The 13,890-nt window shown below is 61.4% G+C and overlaps 1 long non-coding RNA gene across 1 annotated transcript in view; it reads left to right on the forward strand.

Moving 5' to 3' along the window:
- LOC126045381 (uncharacterized) overlaps positions 1-13,890 on the forward strand; it is a 39,209-nt gene that overhangs the window by 6,745 nt on the left and 18,574 nt on the right. The window contains exon 7 of the long non-coding RNA XR_007508073.1: positions 1,752-1,899. This is a non-coding gene — a long non-coding RNA (uncharacterized LOC126045381). The remainder of the gene's footprint in view (positions 1-1,751; positions 1,900-13,890) is intronic.

Here is a 13,890-nt window from a genome sequence, read left to right on the forward strand (position 1 = left end):
CGGTCCCCAGGGAGGGTCCTTGCGGAGGATCCCCCTGCAGGCTCCCCGTGCACGGTACCCGGTCCTCAGGGAGGGTCTCTGCGTCCCCGGGACACATAGAGAGTCCCCACGCAGGGTCCGTGGTCCCCAGGGAGCGTCCCTGCAGAGGGTCCCCCCCGCCATCCACGGCCGCCCCAGGCAGAGCCCTGTGCCCCGCAGTGCCTGGCTGCAGGTGCTCTGCTCTGGCAGGAGCTCTGCCACGGGTGGCGGTGGGCAGGGCTGGAGGCGGGGGTCTCTGTGCCTGTGCAAGGAGCGCAGTTACCATTCATGCTTGCTTTTTGGTTTTTTTTTTTTTTGCTTTTCTTCTCTAAATGCCCTGCGCACACCATCACAACAGCAAGCTGTGTGGATGGGCCGTGGGCTCCCTCCCCAGCTCACCCCCGGCCTTCTGAGACCCTCATTCCCCAGCAGATCCCGCTCTGGAGTGTTTTCTCCCACGTTCAGCCCTGCACATCAGGGCTGCTCCTTGGCAGAGAAGCGGACTTGGCCGCCCGCCTCCTTCCTCTATCTCAGCAGAGTGAGTCAGTGCCTCGTCGTGCCCAGCGCCAGCTCTGCCCGCAGCCTGGTCACTGCCAAGCCGGGACGGGGGGGGGGGGGGCATCCACTCTGCCCTTTTCTCTGGCTGAGAGGGAGTTTCCAGTGTCTGTGGCGTGTCCTGCCTGCCCCGTTCTCACTGTGTTTCTCTCACTGTCTGGGTGACTAAAGATAACTGGGTATTGTTTGTGTCCAAGCTCTGTTTTGGCTACTGTTGCTTTGCTGTCCCCTCCATGTCTCCTGGGAGCTCCTGCTGCCAAAAACTGGCTTTGTGCTGGGGACCCAGTGCCCACATCCTGTGCACTTTGCCTGTAGCTGCTGGCTTCAGCTCACACGGTGGTTACGAGGGATGAACTTTGTCCACGTGAAGGTTTATCCGTATCCAAAAAGCACCCTCAGTCCTGCCTGATGGTTTCCACTTGAGTGTGGGATGCCAGCCCTGTGGCTTGGCCCTGGAGGGGCTGGGGGGCAGGCTGGTGTAGCAAGACGGCGGGGCTTATGTTCTCCAAGGAGCCACAGGAGTAAATCTCTGCTGGGTACCTGCCGATTCTGGCTTGCTCACAGCTCTGTGTGGTCTGGCACGCCATCTGGGCAGCATCAGTATTCATCACTGTCCCTGCTGACCCCCTGCCCTGCCCTGCTAGCGGGGAGGCGAGGAGGCAGGGATGGGGAATTAGCTCAGGTCTCTGCTATGTGACATGTCTGTGTCGATTGGCACCAGTTACTACTGAGAGGCGTGGAGACTGTTTCTGTGTGCATGAGTCCCCCCAAGCACCTCGAGTTCCTTAGGGCTCACTGCAGCCCAAGTCCCTTGCTGTGAGGATGGCACATGGGGGTGCTGCCTGAGCAGAGTGACACTCACCCAGGCCCCCCACTGCTGTGGCCCCTCCGTCCTGCCTCATTGGGAGGGGGTTGAAAAAGCAATGATATCATCAGCACGGAGCCTGACTCATCCCAGCTCTTCAGCACAAGCAGTGCTGCTCAGCAGGGCACACATTTTATTTCAATTAAACCAACGCAGGCAAGCCAGCTCCACATAATGATTTTTTTTTGCTCGTAGCCAAGTGTGCCTGCCCCTGGCCAAAAGGTGAGAGGGGACAGAGGTGACACTGAAGTCAGTGGAGAGTCTCCGCTTCTGGTAGGGAGCCCTAAGAATAAGTCTTGCCATATACCTGCAGGGTCTGCCTCAGCCGCCGCAGCATGCCTGCCTCCCTTGTGCCTCCAGCACAAGCTGATGGAACTGTCTTGTGTCAACAGCCCTCACCCTAACTGCAAATGCCCAGGTCCTTCAGAGTTGTTCCCTGGAGATCCGGGTCACAAGCCCAGGTAGGAATGACGCCTCTTTTCTCCACCACGCAGAGTTCAGGTCCTGCCAAAAGTCCTCAGGGAAGCCAGCATCAAAGTGCACCGGTCATCAGGAGAAAATGTAACATGACTTGTTCCTCCTGCCCTTCCCGCTCAGGTTTCTCCCCTCTATTAGAGGTTTGGGAGGTGAGTCAGGGAGCTGCGGGGCAAGGATGGAGCTGGGAAGGAGTCAGCTGCTAAGGGAAAGGTGATCCAGTGCCAGGCAGGTGAATCACTTGCTGGTGAAAATAGATCTCATTCTCTAGAAGGCATGCGTGAATGGGGCTGGGAGCGAGCCGCAGCTTGACTCGATCAGTAAACTGTGGAGTCAAGAGAAACACAAGGCAAGGCTGCTTTCCCAGTAAATGAGGCGATACACTGCAAGGGAGCAGCCTGCAGCCGGCAAGGCTCCAGCAACCCGTGGTCCTGCGGCTCCCTTAAAAGGGGCGATTTTAGCTTGGGACAGTGGGGAGACAGAAAAGCCATAAACACCCTCGAAGGAATGTGGCTGCTGAGAAACGAGCATCTCTGCAGGGCCGAGGAGGCGAGGCGCGGGGAGCCGGGCTGTGCCAAGGAGCTGCCTGGCCGGGGTTTGCAGCATCGCTCTGTGCCAGGACCTGGCTCCTTGGCCACGTCCTGCCCCGAGGGAGGGGAGCCCAGTCCTGGTGCTAGCAGTCCCTGTGTGGTGCTGGGGGAGGCTCCTGCCAAGCCCCAGGGATGTCATGTCCCCACATCCTCGGGCTCCACTCTATGCAGACGTCCCCGATGGCCAACTGCTGGCATGGGAGCTGGTAGAGCTGGAAGGTCGTGTGCGGGCAGCAGGACACCCGGCCCAGGGTGAAGAAGGGGTGGAGCACCTCAGCAGACACCTGAGCAGAGCAAGGAGAGGTCCCGCATCAGGCTGGAGCAGGGGCAGCCCCCTGGCCATCCACTCTCACCTGCTTGCCCTGCAGTTTGGGCAGGCTGTCTCCTTCCCAGCTGCACCGGCATCTGTGCTCAGCTGTGGTGTGTTTGCCCCCAGTAAACCCACCAGTCTCACTGGGTCCCACAGCTCCTTTTTATCCTCCTGCATTAAAAGAGGTGATCGAGGCCATGCAGCACACCAGTGGCAGAGCTGGGGTTCACCCTCTCCAGCCCTCCCCGACCATTGACGCCCTCCACTGAAGGCACGGGGCCAGCCTGGCCTTGAGAAATGGTACTTATCCAGCCATCAGGAAGCCAGGAGCCACTCAGGGCTGGCCAGTCCTATCCTACAATAACACTTGCAGAGCCCATGGAGTTGATTTGGGTAACAAGAGCTGCAGGAGTGCAAAGGATGGTTGCTTGTGTTGGTGACTGCCACGTACCCTGTGTGTTTGGGCAGGGTGAACAGGGAGTGCCCAGCTTCCCTAGTGTTCCCTTCTTTCTGTAGGATGATACCTTACACACCTGCCTGTCCTGGTCCCCGAGGTAGACCTGCAGGCAGGCAAAGCCGGCATGTGGGCTCTTCCAGATGCCCTGCACCAGACAGAGGCTGAGGCGCAGCTCCGTACTTGCTGTGCACCCCAGGAAATCCTCTGCCTGCAGCTCTTCTACCCTCTTCTGCTGGCCCCCGGGCAGCACCGTCAGGGAGCCCCACTGGAAATGGGGCAGCGTGAAGGCCATGCTTGCTGTTGGCAGCAGCAGGGACCAGAGCCCACCAGCACAGGACGGGCTTGATGCTGCCAGTACGTGACCGTGGGGCAGAGTGGCAGGGAATAGACCAATGCGTAGGATGGTCCCATGGGAGACAGCATGATGGAGGCAGAAAAGTGGGTAGGGACGGGTGTGGGCACCGTGGGGACGTCCCTTGTGTTGACAGGTGGCTTCTCCTCTCCCTTCTCGTGTAGGGAAGCAGCCCTGGGACGTGGCTGCAGAGGGGCAGTGCCACCTGAAGGCTGAGGTGTGGGGCTGGGGGGCTCTGAGGGGCTGGGGAGGGGGGGAAACCTGGCTGCCAAGCAGGGCACAGGCAGCGTGGCTGGGGCAGTCCCAGCATCCTGCAAGCTGGCCCCCTCCCTGCCCAGCTCGTTTGTAGCCACTGCCAAATTGGGGGCAGGCAGTCCATAATACACCTGTGCCTGCATAATACAGGCTGTGGGCAGTGGTGTGGCCAGGGGGAGCCCCCCATCCGGCTCTGTGTGTCCCCCCCCCGGCTTAGCCCCTGCTGGTGCAACAGGGCTTGCTGGAGACCAGTGCCCTGGCAGGGCCACCACTGTCCCCAGCCCTCTGGCTTGCCTGCCTGTATGCTGCCTGCTGAGTGATGTCCAGGTGACGGTGTGCAGGCAGCTCCTGTCTCTGTGATAGTTTTGGGGGGAGCCCTCAGGGTCGGAGGTGTGCCAGCCCATTCTGCAAGCAGCCGCTGTGCCTGGAGACTGCCCGCAACCCAGTGCTGCCCCATCAGCAGTGCCCACCATGCCGTCAGCATCCCTCATGTGCCCTGGCAGAGTGGATCTCACCTGTGGCTGCCGGATCCCCACAGGAGCCACTGGCTTTGCCCAGCTGGACAAGAGGCAGGCAGCCCTGGGCAGCACCCGGGCAGCTGCCTGCTGCCTCCTGGGCAGGCAGGGCTGGCAGAGGGTGGCTGGCATGGCACTGCCAGAGCCCGGCTGCTCAGGGCTGCCCTCGGCTGGGAGGACTTCCCTCTCCATCAGCTCCCATTTCTTTGGGGGCAGGCTGAGCTGTCCTGTGGCGGGTCTACTCTTGCTGCTGTCAGGCAGCCCTGTGTCCTGAGGCATTGCACGGGCTGTGAGCAGGTCCCAGAAATGCTGCTTCACCCGTCCAGCCCCAAGAGCAGCAACATCTAGGAGAGCACTGAGCAGAGAGTTACAGGGGATGGGGAACACCGGGTGCTCAGTGGCTGCGATGGTGGCAGGGATCCTGGGCTGGCATCATCATTCCCCATGACAGGAGAGCATTAGGCACATATAGCATTGGGGGGAAGCACCCTTGGGGCTGGCTTGTCCCTGCAGCCTTTAAGGGTTGCAGATGCTGTGGGGATGCAGTGGCACCTCCGGGTCAGGCTGGTGCCCATCCACAGGGGAAGGGGAGCAGGGCCAGGCTGGGCTGGCTCCTGCCCCCATCTCACTGGGACAGATCGAGGCCACTGTGGGGAATGTGGGGAGGGGTAATGAGGGGTAAGAAAAACCTCTTATAGGGGTTGGGGCTTATGTGACCCATGGCCAGGTCAGGCCAGAGCACCAGGAGGAAGAACAAATGCAAGGACAAGGGGTCGAACCCCCTTGTACAGGGGTACAGCAAGGAGGGGACAGAGGAGAGAGGAGAGGAGAGGCTGAGGCTGCTCCTCCAGCTGTGGGAGGGGGGGTGAAGCCATGGTGTCGCAGGCAGGCCCTGGCTGTTGCAGAGGTTTGCTGGGTGCTGCATTACCCATCTGGCTTTCTGAGCTTTGGCTGCAGTTCCCACCACCCCTGCGGGTTTTGCCTCCCGTCTCTTCTCAATGAGGTCCTGGCCCTGGCTGCCCTATGGATGGTCCCCACACTGGGGAAATCCCACCAGCTCTTTTTACTGCCACAAGCGCTACAAATGCAGTGAGGGTTAGTGCCAGAGTCCTGTCATGCAGGATGCTCTTTTCTGCCATGCCTTTTTCCCCCCATCAGTTTTAAAACTCCGTTGGCTTTAACGGAAAGGCAGTGTGAGCCAGCGCCAAGCAGGGCTGTGCCACAACCCTGCTCTGCAGCACCATCCTGGGTGTGCAGAATCAGCCCTTGAACGGGGTCTGCAACCTCCCTGCTTGTCTGGGGGGGTCTCTGAAGGCAGGACACCCCTTCCCTGTGGGATGGGAGCTCTGTGTGCCTGGCCCTGGCAAAGCCTGGAGCAGGGATTGCCACCCTGGGCACTCAAATGGGTGCAAAGCCACACAGCCAAGCCCGCTGCATGGGTAGTGGCATTGCCTCTCCCTCCTGCTCACCCCTGGAACAGTCCTGCTGAGCTCTGGGCTTTCCCCAAATGCTCATTATTCCCTCCCACAGAGGATGGACACCCCATTGCCTCCCAACTCTGTGAGCAAGCAGCCGAGCCATGTGCTCCCTGCACCCTGCCCCACACCTGGAGTCCCTTACCAGCATGGCCAGACACTTCCCGCCTGGGCAAGGGGATGGTGCAGTCCTTATCTCCTCGCCAGGCTGAGCCGGAGGGTGTGGAATCTCGCCCTGTCTCCTGCGCTGTGCTGCAGGCACTGAGCACCGGCAGAAAAGGTCACCCCGTGGGGCGGCGTGGGAGGCTGCTCGCACACGTGTTCCCGATCTCCCCACTGCCACGCTGCAGCCCCCCGTCCCCCAGGAAACCTGAGCCTGCAGGGTGGGAAGAGGGTCTGAGGTCGGAGGTGAATGGGGACACAAGGGCTAGTGGGCGGCAGCCCTCACCGGGGTGACCCCACCAGCACTACCATGCAGGGAACTGGCGGGGCAGAGGGTGGCACTGGGAAATTGCCCATGGAGCCGGTGACACTCGAGTGCTGGGCATCCTGGCATGGCCTTGGCCGTGCAGCAGTCCTGGCAGCCTGGGGTCCTGAGACCCCCCGTGGGCCCTGCTCACCCTTGGGGGAGGTGGGAGGAGGAGCAGAGCCAAAACCACCTCCTCCAGCCCCTGAAATTTAAGGCACATGCTCTGCCTCTGTTTTGTGGTTAAACACTGCTGTGTGAAAACACTTTCCATGTCTTGGCAAAGTGCTGCTCACAGTCATCTCAGTACATCGAGAAGGGGATGGTGGCAGGGAAGCACACCGAGACAGTGACGTAGGATAGGCTGCCAGAATGGGGTGAAGCATGGCTGGCAGCGAGCACTCATCCTCAGCTCAGAGGCGAGGAGAGATGCCCAGAGACAGGGGAGTGCCGGGAACTCGGGAGAAGGGGAAGCCAGAGCTGCCCCCTCGGGACTGCAGGGCTGGGTGCTGGGCTCCGGAGGGGGAACCCCACTCCCAGCTGAGCCTCGAGCTGCGTCACCCTCCCAGGCTGATCCCTGAAGGGGCAATTCAGATTGCAACCGAATCTCAGCGGTGGGCATTTGTGAGCGAGGAATGACCTGGCATGGAGGACAAGACGGCGCAGCTGCAGAAGGGTGTGAGAGACTGAAAGAGTTAACGTCTCCAACATTGCGGTGGGGCGAGTTCAGCTTAAAGACAAACCCTGCAGAGCAAGGAACCAAGGTGGGTAACCCATCCGCTCAGACATCAGCAGCTGAGGCAGGAGCGGGAGGGCGTGCTGGTGGTGCTGGAGGGTGCCCAGCTCCCTGTTCTGATAAGCTCTTCTGATACAAAGGTCAAACAATGGCCACGTCTGCAGGGAAGGAGAAGTTACTCCACAAAGGACGCCCGAGCCCAAAGGCTCACAAACTGCTCATGAGCCCCACGAGTTCGGGTGCCCGCCCGAAGGAGGGGCAAGGATGATAAAAGGACGCAAACTAAAGCCCCGGTCGCGCAAACCCGCTGGAGCTGGACCCCTCGGCTGACTGAACCAACGCTGGACCCAGGGCCGGTGAAATCGCTCTCTCTTCCTTTCTCCATCTCTCTGTCTTCTTCTCCCTTTCCTTTTCCACAATCCCTACACCTCATCCGTTTTGAGACATAAACCGTTGACCAAGTCTGAGACTAAGAGTGGATCCAGTCATTCCTGGGCCCTTCTCTGAGGAGGGAGTCTAGAAAGCAAGGGGGTCTGCTCTGAACCTCGTGGCTCAACGGGAGGGATCTCCTTATTCCCTGAATCGATGTGCATGGTTACCCTGGGTTACCCGGTTTACAGAAGTAGTCTCATGCCAATTGCTGTTGTGAGAAACCTTGCCACCTACTACCACGCCTCCCCAGTTCAGTTTGCTTCTGTCATGAATAAAATCTTTAACTGATCGTTTGGTGTCGTTTCACCGTAATTTAGCCCGAGGGAATTTCAAATTAAACACGACTCCCCGGTCTGTCCAGTCTGGGTCGTGACAAAGGGCTTGAGCTGGCTGGCGGCAGGGAGGCCAGGACCAGCAGGACTCCCCGCGAGGGAAGGGGGTTGCCCTTGGGGAGGAGAGCAGAAGCAGCCACGGCGTTGTCCTGCAGCCATCCCGGGATGGGAGCGCTCAGGGGCCGCCTTTGGGCAGCGGAGCTGGGCTGGGGGATGGACCCCCAGCCGGGCTGAGGTGCCCCGTGCGACTGCTCAGGGCTGGGTGCTGGGGCAAGTGGCTACGAGGGATCTCCTCGTGACGCATCTCTGCAGACTCCTTGGAGAACCGCTGGCGGCAGCAGGACTCTGCCCAGCGCGGCGTTCCTTCGTTTTAGGTTCTACCGAAGCGCAAAAGCGTGCTTCGTTCATCTCGAGGGGCAACACAAAAAGTCCCCGGCGTTCCCCGTGAGGCTGCAGCCCCTCAAGGGCTTGTCCCCAGTCCCCCGCTGCGCAGCCGGCACCGGAGCTCCCGTGTCACAGAGGTGTGATGTCACGGCCCGTGTTCCAGCTGCAACTGCCAGCGCCCGGCGACGAGCACAAGGCAGACGACCTTCTTCTCCCCTGCTCCCGACGCAGCCCTTCTGCCCTGCTCCCAGCCCAGCCTGTCTCCTGTGCTCCCGGTGCCTCGGCGTCATGAGTCAGCCCTTCTCGCCTCTCCCAGCGCCTCGCTCCCCATCTTGGTGCTGCCATCTCGGTGGCACGGTGAAGGCTTGGAGGAAGAGGACGCTTGTGCCGCTGGAGGTACAGCCCCGCTCCGCGGAGGCGGGCAGCCCCGCACTGCCTGGGCAGGCTGGAGCAGGCACTGCGGGGGTGGCGTGGGCTGGGGACCCCGCTGTGGGAAGCTCGGGGGGCCAGGAGCTTGGCTTGCCCTTGCCACCCATCCCTGCAAGGCCAAGGGCTGGGAGAAGTCCTTCTGGGCTGCTCGTCCCCAGCTGAAATCATCGAGCATCCCTGCCTGGGGGGACATGTCAGCAGGGGAAGCCCGAGCGAGCACCCTGGGCTCCTGCCGGAGGGAGAGATGCTGGCCAGGAGCAGCCGGGTCCTGCCCGGAGCCTGAGCCGGTGCCTCCTCTGCCCCTTTCCAGGCTGGAGCCAAGGGAGCTCAGCCCTGCCAATGGAGCGGCACGGAGCCGAAAAGCCACCTGCGCAGAGTAAGGAGCTTCTGGGTGCCGAGGCAGGCACGGGGCCGGGGTCTGCGCCTGGCGGGGCCGGGCTCTGTGCCCGGGGCCCCGCGGGGCAGGGAGCAGGGAGCAGGGAGCAGGGAGCAGGGAGCAGGGCCGCTCACCCCTGCCCTCTCTGCTCCGGCAGATCCGGAGGACGTTGCCGCTTCCCAAGCTGCTGAAGGGCGTGAAGCGCAGGATGGTCCGGCTGCAGGCGCTGGCCCGTCAGTGCTGGTGGGTGCTGGTGGCGAAGGAGCTGCCCAGCCTCCAGCCAGCTCCCGCTGGGGACGTGCCCAGGGGCCCCATCGCCCCACGGCTCTCCCCAGGCGGTGAGAGGGGGCAGGGGTGCCGAGGGCCCCGTCCCGCAGGTCCGCTCGGCTGGCCAGGGCAGGACCAACGCACTGTTCTGCTTGGCTTTTGCCTTAGGCTTTTCCGCCTCGCGCTGGAGGCTCTGGAGCCGGCTGCCAGCAGCGTGGAAGCGGAGGCAGAGACGGAGGAGGAGATGGAGTGGGAGGCAGCGACGGACCCACCAGCAGCAGGACAGGCACCTGCTCCCCACCCACTGCCCGCAGTCACCGTGGGCTGCCTGCCGCCGGGCTGGGGCTGGGGCTGGGGCTGGGGCTGGGGCTGGGGGGCCCCGCTGCAGGGACTCGGCGCCTGCTCCCCTTGTCCCGGCGGCACAACCGCCACCACCGCGCTGCCCTGCGCTTTCTTTGGGCCGGGCAACCCAAGCCTCACCGGGTAGTGCCCGGCCCCCAGCCCCAGCCAGGGCTTAACCCCGGCGGCAGAGTCCTGCTCTCCCCGACGGAGATGTGGGGCTTGGCGGGGCTGGAGGGCAGCTTGCAAGAGAAAGATTCATAGTTTGTTGTAGCGAGCCGCTGTTTTGTGAATAAAGAGTTTTACTTAGGTCTTTCAGACGCCAGCTCTCTTTGCCTTTCTTTGCTTTGGGCACAGGTGGCATCTGCAGAGCTGTAGTTGCCGCTTGCTCTGGGTTCCCAGGGCTGGAGGCGGCTGGGGCTGCTGGCACGGCCGCCCCGGGGGCAGGGGGTACCTGTGTAGAGAGGGGGTCCCTCCCACTCACGGGGGTCACGGCACTGGGCACCAGGGAGGTTCTGGGGCTGGTGGAGAGCGGTGTCCCCAGCAAGCAGCACAGCTGTCCCCAGCACAGAGTGAGCTCGGAGGTGACCGACCCCTGCAGCGATGCCACCAAAGCAGGCGGGAGCTCTTCTGCTCCCCTTCCTGCCGGAGGAAAAGAAAAGGGAATCCCGGGCTAAGAGCCAGGGTCAGGCCGTAAAGCGCAAGATCTCGGAGGCTTTGAACGAACCTACACCCGCTCAGGGCTTTGTTTGGTGTCCCGCTTCGCTCTGCCCCACGCCATCGGGAGCGTGGAAAGCGTGGGAGCACGGAGAGAGACAAGATGGAAAGCAAAGCAATCCTTGCCCTGCCCGGATTGCTACCGCCGTGTGATAGGGTGACCCTGGCCAGATGCCAGGTGCCCACCAAAGCCGTTCTATCACTCCCTATCCTCAAGCGGACAGGGGAGAGAAAATATAACAAACAGCTTGAGGGTCGAGATAAGGACAGGAGAGATCACTCACCAATTACCGTCACGGGCAAAACAGACTCAGCTTGGGGAAAATTAACTCAATTTATTACAAATCAGCCGGAGTAGGGTAATGAGAAATAAACCCAAATCTCAGAACACCTTCCTTCCACCCCTCCCTTCTTCCCAGGCACAACTTCACTCCCGGATTCTCTACCAAGCCCCCCCAGCGTCACAGGGGGACGGGGAATGGGGTTTACGGTCATCACACGTTATTTTCTGCTGCTTCATCCTCCTCAGGGGGAGGGCTCAGCACACTCTTCTCCTGCTCCAGCGTGGGGTCCCACCCACGGGAGAGAGTCCTCCACGAACTTCTCCAATGTGGGTCCCACCCACGGGCTGCAGTTCTTCATAAACTGCTCCAGCGTGGGTCCTTTCCATGGCGTGCAGTCCTTCAGGAGCACACTGCTCCAGCATGGGTTGCCCACGGGGTCCCAAGTCCTGCCAGGAAACCTGATCCGTGGGCTCCTGTCTCCACAGATCCACAGGTCCTGCCAGGAGCCTGCTCCAGCATGGGGTTCCCACGGGGTCACAGCCTCCTTCGGGAACCCCCCTGCTCTGGCAAGGGGTCCTCCACGGGCTGCAGGATATCTGCTCCACCATGTACTTCCATGGACTGCAGGGGGACAGCCTGCCTCACCATGGTCTTCCCCACGGGATGCAGGGGGATCTCCGCTCCGGCGCCTGGAGCATCTCCTCCCCCTCCTTCTTCACTGACCTTGGTGTCCGCAGGGTTGTTTCTCTTACATGTTCTCACTCCTCTCCCCAGCAGCCGTTTCTGTCTGTCCCAACTTTTTTTTTTCTTTCTTAAAAATGTTATCACAGAGGCATTACCACTATCGCTGATTGGCTCGGCCTTGGCCGGCAGCGGGTCCGTCTTAGAGCCGGCTGGTATGGGCTCTCTCTCGAACACAGGGGAAGCTTCCAGCAGCTTCTTACAGAAGCCACCCCTGCAACCCCCCCACTACCAAAACCTTGCCACACAAAGCCAATACAGCAGGCATGGGAACTGTTTTTGGTCACCCTCTGCAGCCTCTTATTGGACTCAGTCTTTGTCACCTCGTCAGCCAGGGCGTTAATGGGAGATGGTGTCAAAATGCTGACTAAACCCCAAGTAAACAACATCCTTTGGTCTCCCCTGTTCCCAGCATGTTCTGCTCCATCCTCTTCCCAAGGACCAAAGCAAGGCCGACCAGCCTGTGCTGCCTCCGATCTCCTTCCGGCCCTTCCCGAAGACAGGAGCCACCTTTGCTTTCTCCCAGTCCTCGGGAACCTTTCCCAATTGCTGCAACACTTCCAAGATCATTGAGAGCAGCCTCATGGTCACGTCAGCCAGCTCCCTCAGCACCCGTGGGTGGATGCCCTCAGGCCTTGGCATGGCCCCATCCCGGCCCCCCCTGTCTCTAGGAAAGAAAGATCAACTCTCCATCGGTGTGACCATGAAAGGAAATTTATTGCCACCAGAACCCCGTGCCCATCGTGGTCCACAGTCGCAGAAGATGCTGTCTGCCCCTGGCCGCAGGCGATGATGGAAAGCTGCAGTGACACAGGAGGGGTGATGAGGAGCTGGCCTTGCTGCGTGCTCCCCTTCTGCTCCAAGCCAGGCTTTTGGCTGCCAAGCCTCTGACCTCCTCCCTGACCTGCAGAGCCAGAGCTCAGCTCCGCTCAAACCTACCTGAAGAGAGGAGCCTCATTCCTGCTGCTGCTGCTGCCAAGAGCTGCCAAGGCCTCTTGTTTTTTCCAGGATGTCTCCTAAGGCAAAGAGGCAAATGTCAGAGCGTTGCCCTCCAGCCCTGTCTCGCGGCCCTCCCCTACGCCTGGGACATGCTCGGCGAGCTGGAGGGGAAGGCTGGAAAGATCAGAACTTTACAGTCGGGACGTAGCAGCAGGCAGAGCCGAGCATCGCGTCGTGCGGGGCCCGGCCACCCCACCAGCGACGGCTCTTGCACGCTGTCGCCTTCTCCTCCGCTCGCGCCAAGCCCTGAGCGAACCCTGCTGCGGCTGCCCTGCCAAGGCTGGCCCTGGTCTCCCTGGGCGGACGGGGAGAGCGCAGTCCCCTGCGGCTGTCTCTGTGGGGAGCGCAGCTTCGGGCTCCAGCCCTGACTCTCACCTAGGACTGCGCTGGCGGCGGAGTGCAGCGCTTGGCCGTTCTCCAGGCGGCGGCTCCTGGCGATGCCGTGGAGCCTCTCCAACATAGCAGGGGCATCTCTGACCTTGGGGGAAGCAAAGAGGCACGATTTCTTCGCTGGCCAAAAAGGTCGCTCCGCTGACCCACGGCCGGTCGAGCTGGCTCAGCCACGAGGGAAGGAGAAAGAGCGAGCAGGTAGCCAGGAGGGCAGGCCGTGTCTCAGCACCAGCTGCCCGGCTCCCATCCCGCCCGGCTCCCATCCTGCCCACCCTTGGCGTGTCACCTCACGCTCCCTTCTCGTTTCGGGGGAACAGCCCTGCGGCTGCGACGTCTCCCCCCCGGGACACAGCTCACTCACCAGGCAATGGCCAACCTCGTACTGCAGCTGGGTTGCGCGCAGCCCGATGGAGGTGACGACGGTCTCCTGCACCCGCTCCGGCCCCAGGAACGCAGCGCAGAGGTACAGGGCGGTCCTGCACACCTGAAAAAAGAGAGTCGTGCCACGTTGTTCCTCCCCCGTTGGAGTGGCCGGGGTCCTTCCCAGGAAGCTCATCCAGCCGAGCTCTGCTGAGCTCTCCCTAGCAGAGGGGGCTGCCCCAGGCGCAGTCTCCAGGCGGGGAGGGCGCTGCCTGCAGCAGTTCACCAGGCAGCTTTCTGTGGCTTTTGACAGTTTTGCAAATAAGAGCTGGGGGCTCTTACATTGGCAACTTCAGGGACGGGATCCCGGAGGTGCAAGAGAAGGCTGACCCAGGTTTCCCACACTTCTCTGGTGAAGAAGGACCTTTTCCCGGAGGCGGAGGCGGCGGCGGCCAGGGCAGCGTAGAGGCTGAAGGCTGAGAAGCGAAGGACATCGGGCTCCTGCAATTCACAGACCTAATCTTTCAGCTGGGTAACGAGGGCACCTCCTACCACGTCAACAATCGCGCGCTGCCCGTGGAGGATGTCAGCCCAAGAAATAGCTGTCGTCCGCTCATTCCCACCCTCAAGAAGCCAGTATGTAAAGAACCGAAACAAGAATCACTGATCAGTAAGTCAGTGTGCTTGAATACAGTTCTTTGGAAAACTATGTTTCGGGACCCAGGTTTGGAAAGAAGGTTGCCTCATCCAGATTCCTTCCCTGCCACATAGG

The sequence above is a fragment of the Accipiter gentilis genome, chromosome 14 (assembly GCF_929443795.1).
Source record: "Accipiter gentilis chromosome 14, bAccGen1.1, whole genome shotgun sequence".
NCBI classification, from domain to species: Eukaryota; Metazoa; Chordata; class Aves; order Accipitriformes; family Accipitridae; genus Astur; species Astur gentilis.